The 15,889-nt window shown below is 44.0% G+C and overlaps 1 protein-coding gene across 1 annotated transcript in view; it reads left to right on the forward strand.

Moving 5' to 3' along the window:
- LOC106820868 overlaps nt 1-15,889 on the forward strand; it is a 95,956-nt gene that overhangs the window by 58,566 nt on the left and 21,501 nt on the right. The window lies entirely within an intron of this gene.

Below are 15,889 nucleotides of genomic sequence, written 5' to 3' on the forward strand. Positions count from 1 at the left end.
TACATGAAATGTAATAAGTACTAACCGGCCCACCTAATGGTATCCTCAAATTATTACATTTAAGCATTGTTTCATCAATCTAGTTAAAAATGCAAAAATCGGCGATTTGATATATTGATCACGACACATTAATGCTGTGGGGGGCTTTGGGTCCTTATCATGTATAGCAGTCACGAGTTGCTTTGTTCACATCGACGGAATAGCAAAATAGGAGTGTTAGATAGCAATTTAACCATAAAAGTTTACAGAATCACTAATTGTGAAAGGTGGACATTCATTTTTTTACTTCTACTAATTATACGGTGACGTAATCACTTAACGATTGACGATCGATCGCCATTCAGGTGACGGTTTGAGTGAGGGCAACTTCACGGCGCGTTTAGTTGCTGATCGGCGCAGGTACACGTCACGCCTCGCCACGCTGTGCCAGATCTACCCACTGGAACATCACGCATCCCGCTGTGCAGCAACTGCCTACCTCACCTGTCTGCAGAATGTCGGCGAGGCCGCAGCTGTGGAGCGAGTTGGACACGTTAGGGTTATGTTCAACACCGTAGGACGGAGACGTAGCGCACACGCACAGATATACGTACACGTAGACGCTAACACATACACGCTACTGCAGACGGCACATCCCACGCAGGTTCAGACATTTACGTGTACACGTACCGTACAGTGTACCAAGTAGGACGTAGACATATATTTTACATGGAGGACGAGGTGGTTACGTTTGGAACGGAGTTTTATGCTTTAATGTGTCAATCATTTGTGTCATGGCAGGTGGTTTGTATGGGCATAGCTTACTGTTAGGAAAGTGTTTCTGGAAATATCAGCTATATCGCCAGTGACTCAATGGTCATTTGTGACCAACTCACAAATATCGTATCCTCAGTTGGAATACGTTGTTAAATTTCTTTTGACTGTGTTTTCGTTCATTTCGTTTTTACAGTTGCCTAATCTGGTTTGATGACGCAAATGCATTTCGGAAGGCAAGAATGAGCGAATATACTCGTGACAAGCTTTTGGATTGGTTGTGTTTGAAACCTCTGTGTCTGTTGAATGCTGCAGGGTTCATTGAGTTATTAGCACCACTTGTTTTGCCATCTACTGCAGACAGCCATCGTGCAGGACGCATTCTGAAGATAACGCTGCACCCTGCTGAATCTGCAGAAACCTAGGACACATCTCATCAGTTGCAACGGTATCATAGCTGCTGGACTGTAAAACATATTAGGTAGTAAACATAGATGGTACTATGTTACAGCTTTGCTTACATTGGCTACTGGATGTGCAATGTAGCAATGTCCTGCCAGAACTTGTGTGAAAACTTTACAGCAGGAATTACACATTTTTTAACACGAAATGTTGGGTTCACTCTGATAACAGGCAATTCATATACCCACGACGACTCATATCCTTGAAATAAGTTAATGTTAGAAAAACAATTACTGGCAGCTGGCAAGTGGTTTAATTTAAGAAAAACGGATATCATCAATTTTTTACGGAAATTCGGCATTTTGTTTGTCTTACCTGAATATTACATTAATGGAAATGTAAATGACCTTGTGTGTAAGCTTTTGATGTGTCTTTCGAGTTCTTTCTCATCTCTATGTGGCAGCTGCCTCACGTACTGAGACTGTATTGCTTGTCGGTCGGATCAGAGTTACATCTCACTGGCGTTCTGGGACACTCCATCGAGTTTCTCAGGATCTCGCTATGGGACTCGGCGTCATCAGTCAAATCTCAAGCTGCTACTCGAGCAAGGCGTGTGATTGACCTTCAACGAAGTTTGAATCTAGTCGACCTTGACATTATCGAACGTCGTAGAGGTCGTTGACTACGAGTGCTGAACGAGACGATTTGGTCGGGAAATTGTGCTGACGGTGTGTTTAGTGCTTGACACGACTGCTAGTCGAGTGATATGAGGACAGGAGTCGGGACGGGTTACTGCGCTTGCTCAGTTAGGGATGTTTTTTTTTAAACATTTTGCGAAAACTACATTAATCAACGTGTCACAATTAACGGTTCTTTTTTTGTGCTAAACGTGGCGTTTTAGGGACATTTTTTTTGTGGTAATTAAAGAATATGTAGTGTGTATACGAACATTCGACTGACGTTTTTTTTTAACGTGGGCGTTCAGGGCTCAGCATTTTAATAATTCGCTCTTGTACATTTTATGGGACTGATCTTGACACTTGATCAGATTGCGTTCATGCGAGTGTTATCTGTTCAACAGATGCAAGGGCTCTCAATGGAAGCATTCTTTAGGGCTGGGCGGGCATAGATGAAAACAGCCACTATTATCAGGAGCTGAGGCACTATCAGTCGTGGAGTTAAGGACTGAAGCTTGCCTCAGGTACTTTGTATCAAGGACAATGTCTCTGGTAAAGTTTACTGATAATTTAGCCAGATGATGTAAAGTTTTAGATGCGTGCACGCGCGTTAACATGTAACAGATGGTACTAAAATAACGGTAACTGTGCTTTTTTGCTAAAATGACGAAAAGATACATGCATTCGTTATATCCTGAGTAACTCTCTTTTCAGTACCCCTTGAGGAACTTGCTAATATTCAAACCGAAAAGCTAGCGCTCAGGTTGATGGGTTCGGACCCTTATAATCTGATCACCCTTAGTGGTGCAGACCATCATGAATTCATCCCTACATGTGAATGAGGTTCGTAAGGACATTGACGCTATCACTCTTATAGTTCTTCTTGATCTTTCACACGATATAGCTGGCCTGCATTAATTTCTGTATTGCGTTGCTGTCTAAAAGCTCAGCGGATGTGGGCTTGGTGATGTTCCTTATCACTCTCTTTTCGATTACACTGGTAGTATGCATCAACGCAATTATTTTATGATGGGCAGATCTTGTTGAAACTGGGTGAGTAGAAGGACATCGCTTGAGTCCGATCCTGGTTGCATAAAGACACATCTAGCTCTTCGAGCCTGCACCAACGTTTACGCACGGTCTCCGAACCCTGTCGCGCAATCGACCCCGGACAAGCTTATCCAGATCTGATGAGCAGGAAATTATCAAGCATGCTGGCAGTTGGCCAGCTTTGTGCAGCAGGTTGCTATGGAAACAGGTTTCTTTATGCACGTTTGTAGTCATTCGTTATGCAGTGATCGTGTATGTCACAATGTTAAAATTTTGTCTGGACTCGCGTCCAAAACGTGCGTTTTGGAGTCAATCCTAGTTTACTAATAAAAATTCTAAATCAAAGATAATATCTTAGAAACGAATTATTTAATTGTGCTCGTTAAATGTGTATTTCAGTTTGTGTCTGTTTCGGCAAACCGATGAGGTCATCACAAATGCCGTTGTGTACAATCTGGAAAGGTGGTACGCTTGTTGAAAGATGGCGGAAGGCAGTTAAAGAATCGGGCCGCATTTAATTAGCTCCCTCAATGACGAGCTGTCCACCATCGACCTGTGACACTTTCAGGGCCATCAACAGACGCCGTTGACGCGAACGAATCCTCTTGGTACGACACCTCCTCACATATCTGCTCTGCTATGTACTGCCTGTTGTACTGCCTGCGATTTCTGTACTGCCCGCTTTTACTGCCATGGCATGTACTGCTATAGCACTTGTTGTGTGCTGCCTCTGTGTTACTGCCCGCGTTTACTGCTGCATGTACTGCCTGCATTTATGCAATGTACTTGCCTGTTGTGTACTGCCTGCATGTTCTGCCTTGCAGCATGCATGTACTCCTACTTGTACTGCCTGTAGTGTGCTACTTGTTTGTACCTGCCTGCTTGATACAGCCCGTGTGTGCTGCCTGTTTGTATGCCTGCTTGTACAGCCCGTGTGTGCTGCTGTTGTATGCCTGCAATCGCACTGGCTGCAATAATGATTATGCCGCCTTTCAACACAACATTGGTTTTCACCAGTTGCTGTGCTGAAACGGGAAGCTTTTGACGGTTGTTTATTGCAGGTCTCGGTAGGCCTTATTATCAGCGAAGGTGATGCTGCACGTCGAGGGCGATCTGTCGACGCAGAGGACCAAGTCTTCTCACTTGTGATGTTCGACGCGCTGGATAGCGTATGCGACTCTCCGCCGACCACCTCAAAAGTGAACGGCTTCACACAGGTGGTCACATGCGCTCACCGGTGTGAATTGCTTTCACATCAAAAGCGTGCGTTGCCTGAACTAGTGACTGTATATAGATTATATTATCGTTTGGTTAGGTGGTATGTAAACTCTCAATTATTATTACTCCAACGACCTGGTTTTGTTTATGGTATATCTTATCAATTTAGGGTGTAAGATTGGCTTTTACTATAGAATTTTTCTCGAGGATATATTTGACAACCTAGTCCATTGTCTAAAGTAGCTTTTCCAACAAGGCGTGTATTCTTTAAACGAAACATGACACCTCTTATTTTTAATTATGACACGACTTGCTTCACATTATTGTTCATTGGCCTAGAATTGACAATTATAATAATTAGATTAAATACGTTATTCAGCTATACAAAATGATAGGCATGTCAATTTACAAAAAACACTCGAATAAAAAAATTCTACTCAAAAATTGCTCATTTTTATGACAGTTTGTCTGTACATTAGCTCTGTCAAACTAATTGTATTTTGAATCTCACTGTTTTTCTGGCTTGTGGAATGTGGCTTGGTCTAAACCATTCCTATAGAAGAATTCTGGTGAAGCCACTAATATATCTCAGAGTAGGTTACTGGTGCCTGCTCATACTAGATTAGGATCTTTTATACTTGACAAGTCAATCTACTGCCACTACTTTGCAGCCCATTCTTGTCGTCAGCGTACAAAGACTTGATGCCCTTCAGCGATGGCCGGAGGTGTATTTTGGAGCTACCTGAAACCTGTGCTGGCGTGGCATGCATCCTAGTTTGCACCAGACACACCCATCACGCGTTGCTTATCATCCGCCAGGTTACTTCTATAACCAATTGGCGTTGCCACAGATACCACGCGATAGGCTGAGTCCTTCTAGATAGATCTTTGTAACATCATGTGTACGATCTACGCTACACAATGTTAAGGGATTTAGCAGCAGTGTGTGACGGGGTGATGTGTGTGGGCGAGGTGATTCTATTTCGTATAGTTGTCGAAACAATATCTGTGCATCGAAGAGTAATTACACGTTGAGTTAAACTAGCAAGGGTTAGCAGCTGTTTGTGTTGTTATATAATTGTTCTTGCTCATGGCGTATGTCTTGTGCCAGGCAAACACGGACATTTGAGAATATTGGTTGTGTATGGTCAAGAATGCCAAGAACGGTAGGAAACATGAGTGATACTGAGCAGTCTGATAGCAAGTTGCCAAGAACCTCGTGATCCCTGAAGGTAATGGCTGCATTCCTGTCCATACTTAGTTAAAGTAATACACATTGACATGAATCTGCCTGGCCTGATTCACAGACACCTCTCTGCAGATCAGCGCTTGTCATTGAATATTCTTTTAAAAAATCATTAGTTGATCAATACCCAAAGTCAGTATTTAGTGGCTGTGCGCATTGCACGGCGCAAGTACAGACATGGTTCAGCTGTTGGTCAACTTGACACCAATGTCTTAAGGAAGCATTATTCTCACTTAATTAGATCTCGATTATTAGTGGGATTGCATGGTGTGCGCCATGTGTGTGAGCGTTTGCATGTGAGTGTGTGTGTGTGTGACGCGCGCGTGTGTGTGTTGTGTTTGTGTGTGGGTGCGAGTGTGTGCATGTGTGTGGCTGTGTTTGCATGCCATGCTTGTGTGCGTCGTGTGTATGTATGTGATGTTGTGCGTGGTGTGTGGTGTGTGTGCTGTGGTTGTGTGCATGTTCGTCTGCGTGTGTGGTGTGTTGTGTGTGTGTGTGTGTGTGCATGCTGGTGTGCGTGTGTGTGTGGTGTTCGTTGTTGTGCATGCTTGTGTGAGTGTGAGTGATGTGAGCCGACGGCTGCCATACTTGTGTGCCTGTGCTGCGTGCATGTTGTGTGCGTCGTGTGGTGCGCTTGCATCTGGTACGTGTGGGTTCCATTGTTTTTTCAATCTGACCTGCTTTCTTCACCATCAGTCGGCTCTGTCCAACCCGTTTTACATCGGAGGTGCGATTGAAGCAGAGTGTCGGGCCGTTGCAGCCAACGGACACATTCATGGTCCCTTCCTGGAGCGTCTCATCAACCGCTGGAGCTCGGCGAGCTGAATGACACACCGGTCTTGTCGCTGCGCCTCATGGAGAGAGAGTTGGTCGCTAACATCTCACACTGCGTCCACACTGGATAGCGTGCGCACCACAGCAGCTGTAACCTAACCATATTATATGCTTGGAGTAATCATACTAAAATGATTGATGATTTAGTCAGAATGCATTACATCCAGTTTGATTTACCCTAACCATAGGTTAATATACTCATCTATTATATATATGATATTCATGATATAATATCATTCCCACTTCAGTGTTGTTATCTACATCGTTGAGTATGTTAACATCGATACAGCGCTTAACATTGTGCGAGAGCGAATTCGTACGAATCTTGACTATACACTGATAAGTCGGTAATAGAACAAGATATCTGCTCGAACCAAACGACCAAGGATTTAGCCTGCCTCGAATACAAAGGAGTGAACTCGGTATGGGGTGTAGGCGTTATCAATGATTTCTGCTGGTTGTATCCTAGATTTGTGGGTCTTCCACGTGAAGCAAGGATTTGATTTACATGTGGTGAAGTCATAGCATTGGGACGCTGAAGCCTTACTGAGAACAGGAAAACATACTAGCCAGGTAAAATATCTTGGTCGATGTACAGTAATCTTGGACTATAATGGTAATATATAGACACTTGCGTGTAGGTGTACTCCACTACTGCTTTTTTTCGTGCTAGGTGTAATATTTGACATCGTCGGGAAGGAGGGAAGAGAAGCAAGCGTCAAACGAGCCTACCCAAGCACATTAAGTACAAAAATACGCCATGGATATAGACAATGTTCGATCACTAGGGCAGCTGAAAATTGTTAGAAGTTGAACACAGAAGTGTTCGTGTTGGAACCTCAAATCTATTTTTTCTTAATGGTTCAATATAATACATCTTTCTTTTTAGGATGAAAATTACAACAGATTGATTAATATGTTTACACAAACAGTCAAACCAACTCTCTGTACTCTATCAAGATATGACGTGTAAACACGTAACTCAGACTTCAATGCTTCAACATTTAAAGCCAATAGGATGTCGTAACAGAACTAAAGATAGTTAGTTAGACTTAATTAACTTATTATTTGGTAGTAGTACGGTGGCAGCTGAACCCTAACTACTAAGCCTAAAATAAAAGACGTTTGTTTCGCTAACCGACCCGAGTCCATTTTTAAAACGCCGTGTCAAAAGTTTTTATTGTAGATCGCAAATAATTTTTTTTTTAAGTAACAAAAATCCCAACGTGATATCGATCGTTGAATGAATTGATTTGACTTTGAAGTCATTTATAGGGGGCTGTTATAAGTATAAAAAACAAGTATTGTTAGAATACATAAAAAATATTTGATTAAAAAAAAGTTTTGCCTGCCTACTGTGTCTCAATTTTTTCAGCTCCGTTAGCGGAAACAAACATTTTTTTTCTTAGGCCTACTAATGCAGGTTGCTCAGTAGTCTCACCGTTTTCTGTGTTGCGCACCAGCCTCTGGATTCCAGGACCTTAGAGACTCGATGCTGCAGATGACTTCACGCTACCTGCGAGGCTTCATTCAGCTGCAGGCATATGATAGACCAGGCAATCATCAAACTACAGACGGTGCGCGACGTGGAGTTGCTCGGCCATATCTACACCCAGCAGCTCCCCTACCCATGTTACGAAAAGGATTGTGTGAAGTGAAAGTCTAAGATAATGGAGTAGTGATAGACAGAGCTGTCATATGTTTGCCTGCGTGGTGGTCTGGATATAAATCATGGATCAGTCAAATGAAAATGCTCGGACAAGAGTAAAAATAATGTAGTGGAGTAATTTATGCACGTACTAGTATTTGCGATGTGTCATTGCCAAACTCGTCATGAAAATTGTTTGTATTTATAAGGCTTATGTTAAAACCGTGTTTAGTTAGGGTGTGCGATCTGCTTTCTGGTTGCTGTTGCAGGTTCCGACATACCGATCAGCTTTACTTCCTATGCTGTTGGCCATTTCTATGGGTCGGTGTCTGTCGGTGTGTATGACTCGTAACAAGATCATGCATACCGTCGCATAGAGCAGGTGGAGAAGTCACTAGCGAGAGTGGACCATTCGAAAACCTTCATCTGACATTTTTGCCTTCCATTTGATATTTTTTGGTTTTGTGTTTTTTAAACTCCCAAGCTCTTGAATTTGCATCTGACGTGGTTGTTGTTGCGCTTCACGCACGTCAGTAAGTACGGTTGCAGGGGTTCTTCTGAGGCGGAAACTTTAGACAAAGGAGTCGATAATGGCCAAGTTTTGGGCTGGAAAAAACGTGCATGATTGGATTCAAAGGCGTGCCGTAGGCCGGTAGGAAAAGCTGTAGACGCCGCTGATCACATGACTCAATAAGCGCACATGGCATTCTCAATATGCCTAGAAGCACATGGTCATCTATTTACTTTTGGTAGGTGACACTATTTGACAACGGCGGGTACAATACAGGAAAATGTTCACGAACGGCGCCTGTTATAATTTGACAACCGGCGTGCGCCACTGTGCTCTCTATATGTATTAAGAAACCTGAGTTGGGTGCGTGATGCTGCTCGTTGTGTGCTGTTGTAGGTGATGAGAGCGATGGGCCTGCGTGCGACGGTGCAGTGCGCTCGACCCTGGTTCTTCATCGTCAGCTTTCGTTGTCATGTTCTTCATCGTCGTTTCTCGTCATCATCCTGCTGCGGGCCGGAGGCATCCTGGCAGATTCACCAACATCGGCATCCTCTTCCTCATCTTCCTCGATTTTCTACGCGTTCCATCATGATGAGGTAAGCAGTTTTCGTGACATCTACCATGCGCGACTAAAGCGGGGGGACACACCATGCGAAATTTATTTCGCACGTCCGCAGCGATTGTAAATCGCAGCGGAAATTCGATGGTGTGTTCCGCTCAAGCGCGCCTCGCCGCGGCGAATTTCATCCGCCACCGAAATTCGCAGCGATATCAAATACGTTTGATATTTTTGCTGGGATTTAGTTTACCGGAGCGTACAAATTTGCTATGGTGTGTCCGTGGAAGCGAAAATTCAAGCCGGCCGATTGTTATAATGCAGCGAATCATTGATCAGTATGCTAATCCACGTGACCACGTGGACTGTTGGAGCCGTTGTGCGCCAGTAGATCGCATGTAGTGTGTCCGCTGCCGACCGTGCGAATAAATTTTGCATGATGTGTCCGCTCAATTATCGATCGCATGCGGTGCGAATATTTTCGCCGCAAAATTTCGTTGCGGATATTGATCGCCGGGACGTAGTGAGTAAATTTGGCATGCGTGTGCCAGGGCTTTACCCCGAGAGCACTTTGCAGTTTTTATCAGTCTTTACTAGTTTGTCTGACGTTATCCATTTGATTTAATATGAGATTCAATGGTCAAGCCTGTTGGGGTTACAGATTTTGGACCAGTGATGTCCATTTTCAAAGCAAGGGGGTTACTACAGGGTACTAGGACAGCAGCGGCAACTTTCACTTTTTGTTATCAGTACCGAATCGCTGGTAACTGCTTGTTCTTAGCATTTGGTCTGATTAGATCAATATAAAATTTGCTATTTGCTTCACCAGAAAAGGCATATGACCCCCAAGGGTTTAACATTGGTGTTCATTTCTCAATTTGGCATCTCACACACGCAAGTGCATGTGCATGCATGCATTGCGTACAATCCAATGAAGTTTGTGTTAGAAAAAAAACAACGGCGTTTCTCACTGCCAGTGGCAGCTGGTAATTGGTGATGTCTCACGTGTTTCAGCTAATCTGTCGTGAGATCTTTTTCAACAAGCCCGTGCTGGCAAATGCTCATGGCCATCATGATCTACATGTTATCCTACATGCCCTACCTGATTATCATGAGCCTGGAGAAGCAACTGCCCATTGGGGAAAGCTTGTCATGGTGAGTATGTACACTGCTATAGAATTATTACGGAAAAATACCAATACGATCCTGCCTGTCCGTCAAACCCATTCCTCATTAGAATCTTTCCTCACCTCGGATGTGGGTGCGCTAGAAGCTAAGATGCCATGCAGTCTTACACTGTTGACATTTGGTCGCCCTCAAGCTGACATCCTCATCAGATTCTCGTTCACTGATCCTCGTTTATTAGTTCCCTCACCTCGATGCAGTGCTGAGTCGTAGTGATCTCATTGCTTCGTATGTCGACCAACTGACATTACCGGTAGACATGGGCGCTCATCTCCAGCTAGGCGATAACCACGCTGCGTTGTTGCAGTGTCTGAGTTCTGACCGACGGCATCAGCTTTCTGCTGCGCTGTACATCTCGCGATTCGAGAGCCCCGGTGCAGCGGTGTTTCGTCTGCCAGTGGCCTGATCCTGCGCTCGACCGCTCATGCAGAGCAGTCCCGTGCGCCGGCGACAGAAACCAACGTGACGTGGGCTGTGCCTCTCTCCTGCTGCGCGATGATGCTCATTCGTACGCGGCAACAGTATTATATTCTTGTGCTTGCTGGTATCTGCGATAACTCACTTCCGGATATGATTTTATATTTCCTTCCTATATAAACGGTATGTTCTTCATTCCTCTCGCGCTCTCCCGCGCCCTCGATCAAATAGCATTAACGTATACTGCATGATGTATTAATATTGGTCTGACCGTTCGGCTTCCCCCTCCTACTTAATTAGCATAACGTTCATGATAAGTATTCAATATGTATCTCTTTGGTTATAATGGGTATCGAGGTTCTGATATGATATTAATATGTATCATGGTTGGTATAATACGGCATAACGTTCTGATAGGTATTAATATGTCAATGGTTGTATAATATCATGAGGTTCTGATATGTATTAATATGTATGGTTGGTATAATAGGCATAAGGTTCTGATATGTATTAATATGTATGGTTGGTATAATAGGTATGAGGTTCTGATATGTATTAATATGTATGGTTGGTATAATAGGTATGAGGTTCTAAAATGTATTAATATGTATGATAGGTATGAAGTTCTGATATGTATTAATATGTATGGTTGGTATATTAATAGGTATGTGTTCTGATACACCTCTGTACAGTGGAACCACGATTTTACACGCCCCAATTTAACGCGAATTCCAATATATCGCGATGAGTCGTTTTTGTGCTCTTATATAGGCACGTATATATAACCCCGATTTAGCGCAACCCCGTTTTTTTCGCGATGACATTTTATGGACCCCAACCATTGCGTTATAACGGGGCTACACTGTATTGCTGATCTAATTATTTGCCCACTGAATGTGTCCACATATTCCCGTATATAGGACATGGGGCCCATGCAAAGCGCTGGTATTTTCCCTTCACAACGACTTACTGGTGCCAAAGTACCAGCAGCACGAAGAAGAGGTCAACTAACAAGGCCAGCAATGGGATTGAGATTGATTCAACGCGTAAGTGGTATTGTGTTAATCGAATAATTACTAAGGTGCACACATGTACTTTCTTGCGAAATATAACAGCTGCTCAACTCTCGTTGTACTGGCAGGTAATCTTTAGGTTTCACTGTGTAACTGCCACTCAGTGGAAATGTCAAAGGTGTCCTTTATTTAGATAGATGTTCATTCTATAGGCAACTGCTAATAGGTATTTGACTCTACATCCCTTTGCCACATGTAGCACCGTACTGTAATGGCAGGCCCACATGGGCACGTGTTTATATTTATTATTATTAAATCTTTATTGCACGTGATTCAAATGCAAATACGTGTGCTGAAAACAGTCTTTTTCATGGAGGAAAAATCTGATAGATGCAATAGTGTAGTTAAGTATGTCATGTGCCATATATCATTGCCTCATGTGTGCTACTGTTTGCGGCAGCGATGTCTTTTTCATGGAGATTCAACAAATCTGATATTTTACAGGCAGTGTCCCGAGAGAGGTGCTGGTGGAGGCTGAGCCGTTACTGCTGAGGGTTGGCATCTCCCTGCAGAACCTGAGGAAGCGATACGGGGGCAAGGATGGCGAGTGTGCCATAGATGGCCTGAGCATCAAGTTCTACGAGGGTCAGGTGACTGCTTTCCTCGGACACAACGGCGCTGGCAAGACAACCACCATGTACGCATGTATATACGACATGCCCTCGCACTACTAGTGCAGTGCAATTATACTTGTTTTATGTAACATGACAACCACCATGTACGCATGCACCTATGTATATATACGATATACACTTGAACTACTAGTGCATTCTAACGTGTTTTATGTAACAAGACAACCACCATGTACGCCCGCACCTATGTGTATATACGACATACCCTCGCACTACTAGTAGTGAAATGCAATCATACGTGTTTTATGTAACAAGATAACCAACATGTACGCATGCACCTATGTATATATACGACATACCCTTGCACTACTAGTGCATTCTAACGTGTTTTATGTAACAAGACAACCAGACCAACATGTACGCATGCACCTATGTATATATACGACATACCCTTGCACTACTAGTGCATTCTAACGTGTTTTATGTAACAAGACAACCACCATGTACGCATGCACCTATGTATATATACGACATACCCTTGCACTACTAGTGCAATCTAACGTGTTTTATTAACAAGACAACCACCATGTACGGCCCGCACCTATTGTATATACGACATGCCCTCGCACTACTAGTGCAATCAAACGTGTTTTAATGTAAGTGAGCTGCTATACGTAACGTGCTTTCCATAAAAGTTATGCAGCTAAGTATAGTAACAGCTGCTAGCTGTGATGTTAGAAAACCGCGAGTCTTTCGATCGCCTTGCCATCTAGCCATATTGGCGTATTATGCAGATATACTCGATGTGGCTGGGCGCCCAAACGGTTGCATCTCTGTCTCATGCTAATGAAACCAGTCGACATGAAAGTCTCTGTCTTTTTATGATACCAAAATGTGTTAAAGAAATCCGTGTTTGTCCAAATGATTGCATGCATCAGAACCGTCGACATCTACAAGTATTGCGTATGTACTAGCAATTTACTGGCATGTATTTTGGATTACCTGACCAACTCCATTGCTCAGTTCAGTTTGTTATATATATATACATATATCTATATATATATATTATTGGGATATTATTTTTGGCAGTAACATATTGTCAGGAGAGTACCCAGCAACAGAGGGAGCGGCTTACATACACGGCAAGGATGTCAACAGTCAGCTTTAACGATATTCGTGGCAAGCTTGGCATCTGCCCGCAACATTATATTCTTTTTGGATGGTAAGCATCACTAATATTTCGTAGTGCTTTTTTATTGCTAAAATAAAACTATGCCGATTCCCGAGTGGAGGCCAGATGCAATCACTTACAGAGAAATAAGGCTTGGTTCAGGCATATTCTTGCAATAATAAGTGTGCAAGAGATTGCATTGAGATTTTTTAAAAAGTCCTGTTAACAATCTCTTGTCAGGCTGTCTAATCATAGAACATTTGGAATTTTAATGGGGAAACTCAAAGGAACCTGAACAAGAAGAAGTTAGATGAGGACATCCACCGGTAGCTGATACGTTACGCATACGCCCTATCGTTTTGCAGGCACAATATTCGTTTCTGTTCACACATCGATAAAAACGTAGTTTCTCTGTGATCTCATCGTCATTGGTCAACGGTTGTCACGGCAACACTCCCTATCATCGTGTTAAGCTTGTTTCCGCTAACTTTCTCGCGTCCTATCTCCTTGCTCCAATCTTTCGTCATGGGCATTATTGAAGATTGTGGCGACGGTCTCTGGATTTCCCTGCAGGATGCTGGAAGCGACAGATCTGTGGGACCTGGCAGCCAGGAGCGCGTAGAACCTGTCCGGCGGACATGCGTCGCAGACTGTCGTCGCCGTGGCGTTCGTTGGCGGATCACGCCGGTGATCCTTGACGAACGACGAGCGCATCGACGCCGGTCGCGCGCCGACATCATCTGGGACCTGATCAGCGCCTACAAAGATGGTGAGCATTACTGATAGCGGTGAAGGATATAGTACGTGGCACTTACGTGAAGGTTGTGTGTGTGTGAAGAATGAGTTAGCAGCAGCTATGGAGAAGTAGCCATAGGCAGGAAGGAATAGTAGGTGGCACTTATCGTGAAGGCCTGTCTGTGTGAAGAATGAGTTAGCATGCAGCTATGGAGAAGGTGAGCGTAGCAGGAAGGAATAGTAGGGTGCACTTACGGTGAAGGTTGTGTGTGTGAAGAATGAGTTGGCAGCAGCTATGGAGAAGGTGAGCGTAGGCAGGAAGGAATAGTAGGTGGCACTCTAGTGAAGGTTGTGTGTCGTGTGAAGAATGAGTTAGCAGCCAGCTATGGAGAAGGTGAGCGTAGCAGGAAGGAAATAGTAGGTGCACTTACGTGAAGGTTGTCTGTGTGTGAAGAATGAGTTAGCAAGCAGCTATGGAGAAGGTGAGCGTAGCAGGAAGGGAATAGTAGGTGGCACTGCTACGGGAAGGTTGTGTGTGTGAAGAATGAGTTAGATCAGCTATGGAGAAGGTGAGCGTAGCAGGAAGGAATAGTAGGTGCACTTACGGGAAGGTTGTGTGTGTGAAGAATGAGTTACAGCAGCTATGGGAGAAGTGAGCGATAGCAGGAAGGAATAGTAGGTGGCACTTACGTGAAGGTTGTCTGTGTGTGAAGAATAGTTAGCAGCAGCTATGAGAGAAGGTGAGCGTAGCAGGAAGGAATAGTAGGTGGCACTTACCGGGAAGGTTGTGCTGTGTGAAGAATGAGTTAGCATCCAGCTATGGAGAAGGTGAGCGTAGCAAGGAAGGAATAGTAGGTGCACTTACGGTGAAGGTTGTGGTGTGTGAAGAATGAGTTTAGCAATCAGCTATGGAGAAGGTGAGCATAGCAGGAAAGGAATAGTAGTGGCACTTACGTGAAGGTTGTCTGTGTGTGAAGAATGAGTTAGCAGCAGCTTATGGAGAAGGTGAGCATAGCAGGAAGGAATAGTAGGTGGCATTTACGTGAAGGTTGTGTGTGTGAAAAGAATGAGTTGCAGCAGCTATGGAGAAGGTGAGCATAGTAGGGTGGCACTTACGTGAAGGTTTGTCTGTGTGTGAAGAATGAGTTAGCAGCAGCTATGGAGAAGGTGAGCATAGCAGGAAGGAATAGTAGGTGGCACTTACGTGAAGGCTGTCTGTGTGTGAAGAATGAGTTAGCAGGAGCTATGGAGAAGGTGAGCATAGCAGGAAGGAATAGTAGGTGGCACTGTGAAGGTTGTTCTGTGTGAAGAATGAGTTAGGCATCAAGACTATGGAGAAGGTGAGCGTAGCAGGAAGGAATAGTAGGATGGCACTTATGTGAGGCTGTCTGTGTGAGAATGAGTTAGCATCAGCTATGAGAAGGTGAGCGTAGCAGGAAGAATAGTAGGTGGCACTTACGTGGAAGGCTGTCTGTGTGAAGAATGAGTTAGCATCAGCTAATGGAGAAGGTGGCGTAGCAGGAAGGAATAGTAGGTGCCACTTATGTGAAGGTTGTCTGTGTGAAGAATGAGTTAGCAGCAGCTATGGAGAAGGTGAGCGTAGCAGGAAGGAATATAGGTGGCACTTATGTGAAGGTTGTCTGTGGTGAAGAATGAGTTAGAATGCAGCTATGGAGAAGGTGAGCGTAGCAGGAAGGAACAGTAGGTGGCACCTTACGTGAACGGTTGTCTGTGCTGAGAGAATGAGTTTGCGCAAGCAGCTATGGAGAAAGGTGAGGGGTAAGCAGGAAGAATAGTAGGTGGCACTTACGGAGGTTGTCATGTGGTGTGAAAGAATAGTG

Source organism: Priapulus caudatus, unplaced genomic scaffold (assembly GCF_000485595.1).
Source record: "Priapulus caudatus unplaced genomic scaffold, Priapulus_caudatus-5.0.1 Scaffold51, whole genome shotgun sequence".
Taxonomy (NCBI): domain Eukaryota; kingdom Metazoa; phylum Priapulida; class Priapulimorpha; order Priapulimorphida; family Priapulidae; genus Priapulus; species Priapulus caudatus.